Genomic DNA, 6775 nt, shown 5'->3' with positions numbered 1-6775 from the left:
CAACATCCGATGATAATACAATTGAGTGAATACTGAGTTTTAAATTCATTTGGAGGCTATTTGAAGCTGATCTATAGCTGAAAAAGAAAAAGAAAAGATAAACCATAATTGACAAACATATTTTATACAATTTCAATAAACGTGGCAAACGAAATGTGGTGATTCGTTCAACGCGACGACGGTTAACTTGGCTGCCATTATTTACACAGGCGCTCCCTTTGTAACATTCGTCATCCCCGTAGTCGTCATCATTGGCGGTCGTTTTCCAATTTGCGAAGTTTTTCCTTTCGTCGTTGGTGGTGGGTACCTTTTTCCGTAACGTTTGCTTCGGGCTGTGTTGTGAAACCACAGAAGTAGCGGGCACGAGCAAAACGACGGAATATTTTCCAAGAAAAGGTGGCGCGGCTGTACAACTGCCGCGTCGCGCCGTTATCGACGTCGATTCAAGTCCCGGATCAGGAATTGCTCAGCGCAATAATGCAATTAGTGGGACGAGGCGGTTTGTTTTTTCGCGTACCGTGTCGTTTCTTTGCGGAGGCAAGGAGCGAGGGCGGTTCTCCTTCGATAAGTTGAAAGCGAGATCCGTTTGTTTTGCAGCCGAATGAAAGCGCCTCTGATTAGATCAATTTGCGTAATTGAGGTTCGGAAACGAATTTTCGAATTTGGAACGAGAAATTTTCGATTCTAGGTGGTATTGTGAATAAACTAAATTTTCAGGGAATTATGAAAAAGTACAATCAACATTTCGAAAGAAACTCGCCAACGAAAATTTTGCAATTTGAGCTACATCAAACAGCGCGTCTCGTCTCGTTGTGTCGTCTTAATTAAAATAAATGTACTTTTCAATTTACAAAAGGGTTGTTTACCGCGATCTAATCGGATTAGGGCCGAAAATCCGTATCGCCATTACGCCAGATACGGTGGAGTGCTCAATTACCTCTACAACAGCAAAGAGAAATACGTACGACCGGCCGGCGGCGTGGCGAGTGATGATGGTGAACTCGTTTCATTAGGGTCACCGGCAGGCACAAAACTAGGGGAGAACATTTTAAGACTCAAATAAAAGGACTTCATGATTACAATCCTTTCGCTTTATTCCATTACGTCATTATGCAAACGTTTGTTTGTGGTCAATATTTAACCCGCATCTTCGTTTTGCCCCACACACACGCACGCCACCTATCCAGTGACAGACTTCATTTTCGGACGAAATGGCTTTTTAAATTAATGTCTCCGTAAATATTGAGCTTCGAGACAATATTTGCCCTTGGATGTGCCATGAAGCGAATCATTACATGCATCATCCCTATCATGAGACGATCAAGACGTCCATTCTAGCCAGACCGTAGCGTTGGTCAGCCAGGAAGCGGGATAAGTTGAAATGTAAATTACCGGTCCTTATTGAGTTGAAGCATTAGGGAAACCATTTCAAAGACCGATTGAAATTCCAGGAAACAGTTTCATTCATAGTGATATTCCATGCTTTCCTTTAGTGAAAGGTGCTTCGTTGCACGAGCATCCTGTGATGTGTAGTTCCTGAGGAGGCTTGAACTACTCTCCCGCTAGTTAAATGTTGCAGGCAAAGCCTGAAGACGTCCCCGCATTCTGGTTGCTCAACTTTATGGTAAAATGTAAATATTTCCAACTATCACCTGCAGCAGCAGCAGCAGCCCGGCATGGGAAGAACCACAACTGGTACCTACCTGGAAGCCGGCGCAGGATGACTGCACATTTCGCATCCACACAAGCACGGTGCTAATGACTGTTTTATTAGCAGATACTTTATTTAACTATCGGTTATGTCGAGGGATGCAATTCTGCAGTGAATTTTAAGCTACACCCGGACGACCGCATTCCAAATTGGAGCATCTCACACCATTGCATTCGGCCTGTCCTCGCTGGCTGGCTGGCTGGCTGCAAGCGAAACTGTAATTAGCCGGCTTCCCCAAAGTGTGATATTTCATGTTACCGGTCGGAATGGGCCGGCTTCGCTGACTTGCTCATAATTAAATATGCATCTTCTATTGTGCTAATTGGTGCAACAGAGTGACTCGTTATGAGTGCAATTATTGTAGGAGCGAGAAAAATTGCACTGTGGGCTGCGGCTCCGGATTTGCTGGGTGGTTTTTTTTCTAGCTGGATAACACGTTGACACAAATGTTTTGATAAGGACGATTTAATGGCCGACATGTTGTAATCTAAACAGATGAGAACATATGTTGATTAGTAAAACGCGGATTATTTTACTAATCGATATTCCAACTGACTTGAGTTAAATTTGAAACAAACATATTGCGCTTTGAAGCTCTTTAGCAATATGTTGAAAATTCGGCCTTTCTAAAAAAAATTGTTGAAAAGCGTTACAGGTAACTCGCACGATATCTTGAGTCATTTTATCCCAAATCTTCTCCAAACGTTGCTTGAAAGTATCCACAGTCAATCCTTTGGTGCTCCCTAGTTTCCCTAGCATGTAACCGCATGCATAGAAGTCGGGAGGATTCAAATCATGCGAAGAGGCAGGCCACTCTTTCGAAGAAAAAAAAATCCGGAAAATTGTCCTCACACCAAACCTGTGTAGCTTTCGCCTGGTGAGACGGTGCAGTATCTTGTTGGAAACAGTATGGTGCATTCTTGTAGTGTTTTTTGGCGGTGGGAAAGCAAATGGTTCTTGAAAGCATTATCGATCTAATATCTAGTGTTGATTATGACACCAGGTTCAATGAACAGCAATGAAATCTTGAAATTTTTGGAGAAACATCTCCATATTATCAACTCAGAAACATTTTGGAGCCTTTAAACAGTCAGTTTGTTTCGAGAAGTATCAGAAAGCTGTGTTACATATATCCGATCTTTTTGTTGGTTGTGGTGATCCTGTAGCAGGAACATATTTTCGTCCTAAAACAGAATTTCCCAATCACCGTGCCGTTTGAGCAGCTGCCGACGCCTTTCGACGCTTGCAATATTCTGCTTTTCAGTCAAACCGTGTACCCGTTGTTTTTGACGTAGGACTACGTCTTACGGCAAGGTTTGGGATAGAGTGTCATTCCGAAAAATCTAAAAATACGAGCGTCACGTAAAATCATAGGTTTTGAGCGCTAATAACTTAGCGGCTTCCCGATCGATTTTAGATATTTTTGCACCAATCATTCAGAAAATCTTCTACGCATCAACAGACAGACACAGAGTCTGTCTGTCTGTCTGTCTGTCTGTCTGTGCGTCAGTCAGTCAGTCATTGCAATGACAATGCATTGTCTTCTGATTTCCATTCATGTAATAAAACGGTTCTTCAGGTATACATGCTACATGCGTCGTAATATAACATTTATCAAAGTAGTAACATGGTATACTTATCTAGCAACTCCTACCCCTACCTCCACGTGGTACCAACTGGAATACGAGCAACCTTAGCGGAGATTGGGTAACCAACCCCGGTGGAAACTAAGGTCGTATACCAACAGGGGAGGAGGCACAGTGTGTCTCGACACTGCAAGATGGCAGTCCCATCACGAGACTCGGTAGCGTAAGCCCTAGTACGGCTACCTATCTAAACCAAAAAAAAACTTACAACAAGATTCAAGAAATATCTTCTCGGAATATTCGGCATGGACCAAGGCGACGAAATAAGGACATGGAATGGAGACTTGGTACCTGGAACTGCAGATCGCTAAATTTCGTTGGCGGTGACAGGGTGCTGCTCGATCAGCTAGAACCCCGAAAGTTTTGCATCGTGGCACTGCTGGAGATCTATCGCAAGGGCGAGAAGGTGTGGAGGATCCGTGGCGGCAGAGCCCGATTTTTCCAGAGTGGTGGAGCAGCCAACGAGCTGGGAACGGGCTTCGCAGTGTTGGGCAAAATGCAGGATCGCGTAATGGATTGGAAAGCGATCAACGAGAGGATGTGCGTGTTGAGGATAAAAGGCCGTTTCTTCAACTACACCATCATAAACGTGCATTGCCCACACGAAGGTAGACCCGACGACGAGAAGGAAGGATTCAATGCGCAGCTGGAGGCAACGTACGACAGCTGCTCACCACGGGACATCAAGATCGTCATCGGGGATATGAACGCCCAAATCGGCAGGGAAGCAATGTATAGACACGAACGATAACGGCCAGCGATGCATCAATTTTGCGGCTTCCCGAGGCTTGGTGATCAAAAGCACCTTTTTTTCCTCACAAAGATATCCACAAGGCCACCTGGAGATCACCTGACCAACGAACCTCGAACCAAATCGACCATATTCTCATCGAGGGACGGTTTTTCTCGAACATCACGAACGTACGCTCCCTACGGAGTGCGGATATTGACTCGGACCACTACCTAGTAGCAGTACATGTGCGCTCAAAACTATCGACGGTTTATACCTCACGACAAAGTCGCCCTCCTCGGCTAAACATTCGGCAACTAGACAACCCGCGAACTACCGAAAACTACGCGCGTGTACTGGATGAAGCTCTACCTTCCTCTGTGGAGCTAGATGCTTCGAACCTCGAAAACGGATGGAGTAGGATACGCTCGGCCGTCAATGAGGACGCAACCGCGGTGCTTGGTGTGGAAATCTCGAGTGCACGAAATGATTGGTTTGACGGGGAATGCCAAGAAGCGCTAGAGATGAAAAAAAGAGCTTGGGAAAACTATCTGAGCATATCCACGAGAGAGAATTTGGCAAGGTATCGACGAGCGAGGAATGAGTTGACCACGATCCTGAGAAGGAAAAAGCGCCAGAAGGAGGATAGAGATCGTGAGGAGCTTGAACAACTATTCCGGGCTAATGATACCCGCAAGTTTTACGAGAAGGTGAACCAAACTCGCAAGGCCCACACACCAAATCCTGACATGTGTAGGGACGAGGGAGGGAATCTAATCACAAACGAGCGCGAGGTGATCGACAGGTGGAAGCAGTTCTTCGATGAACACCTCAACGGCGATATAGCAGCAGGAGACGCAATGGAAGTGAACCTCGGAGTACCGACAAACGGCTACAGCGTACCGGCTCCCGATCTCGAAGAGATCCGACGAGAAAACGGTCTGCTGAAGAATAATAGAGCCGCCGGGAAGGACCGACTCCCAGCAGAACTCTTCAAAAATGGCCAAAAAACGGCACTTCACTGGCTGATTTCAAGGATTTGGGAAGAAGAGAAACTACCGGAGGAGTGGATGGAAGGCGTAGTCTGTCCCATCTACAAAAAGGGCGACCGGCTAGACTGCTGTAACTACCGCGGCATTACGCTGGTCAACGCCGCCTACAAGGTGCTCTCCCAGATTTTGCTGCGTCGTCTATCCCCAATAGCAAGAGAATTCGTAGGGCAGTATCAGGCGGGCTACTACGAATCAAATTTTTACTCTCCGACAAATCCTTCAGAAATGTCGAGAGTACAACGTGCCCCCGCATCATATTTTCGTGGATTTCAGAGCAGCATACGATTCCGTTGAACGCGAACAGCTATGGCAGATAATACACGAGTACGGTTTTCCGGACAAACTGACGCGGCTGATCAAAGCTACTCTGGAACGAGTGATGTGCTACGTGCGCGTTTCGGGGACACTCTCAAGCCCTTTCGAATCGCGCAGAGGGTTACGGCAAGGGGATGGACTGTCCTGTATGTTATTCAATATCGCTATTGAAGGTGTGATCCGGCGAGCGGGCATCGAAACGAGGGGAACGATCTTCAGTAAGAGTAGCAAACTCCTAGCCTTTGCAGACGACCTCGACATCATTACTAGAAACCGTGAGACGGCGGAGGTAATCTACGCCAGACTAAAAACGAAGGCTAGGAGGATAGGGTTACAAATTAATGCATTGAAAACCAAATATATGATAGAAAGAGGCTCCCGAGAAAGTAACGTTTGCCTCCTACGGACAGTGACTATTGACGGCGATGCACTGGAAGTGGTTGATGAGTTCGTATATTTTGGATCTCTGATCACCGCCGACAATAATACGAGTAAGGAGATCCAACGACGCATTCAAACTGGAAATCGAGCCTACTTTTCCCTTCGCAAGACGTTTCGATCAAGGAGCATACGCCGCCGCACAAAGCTGACGATGTACAAAACGCTAATCAGACCGGTAGTCCTCTACGGACTTGAGACAGTAACTTTACTTACGGAAGACATACGTGCACTTGCCGTTTTCGAACGAAAGGTGTTGCGGACTATTTTTGGCGGAGTACAGACGGAAAGCGGAGAGTGGCGGAGGCGTATGAATCACGAGCTACAGGCACTGCTTGGAGAGATTCCCATCGTACACCGGGCGAAAGTTGGAAGACTACGGTGGGCCCTCCACGTCGCAAGGATGCCGGACGACTGTGTAGTGAAATCCGTTCTCTTCAAGAACCCCACCGGCACCAGGAATAGAGGGGCTCAACGTGCTAGATGGCTCGACCAGGTTGAAGCCGACTTGCGTGTGTCGAGACACGCAACGAATTGGCGACGAGTAGCCCAGGACCGAGTACAATGAAGAGGAATTCTTGATACGGCAAGAGATTTTGAGTTAGCATATAATTATAAGGTTTGGATTGAAACTTTGAATACTACATATTTTTGGATATTAAATGCAGTCGCACTTCATATATACAACATTAAATTCAAATGTAACGTTAAAAGATATTAATCTTATGTTGCAGTAATCAATAAACAATAACAACAATAACAATAAGAGCCACCCCGGCTCTCGGCTGAATAAGTAAGTAAGTAACATACAATCTTCAATAGATTTCGGAGTTGTTTCCAATGAAACGGCAAACATGGAAATCCATACAGAATCATATTATAA

The sequence above is a fragment of the Sabethes cyaneus genome, chromosome 2 (genome assembly GCF_943734655.1).
Source record: "Sabethes cyaneus chromosome 2, idSabCyanKW18_F2, whole genome shotgun sequence".
In the NCBI taxonomy this organism is placed as follows: Eukaryota; Metazoa; Arthropoda; class Insecta; order Diptera; family Culicidae; genus Sabethes; species Sabethes cyaneus.
This window is presented reverse-complemented; position numbering follows the sequence as displayed.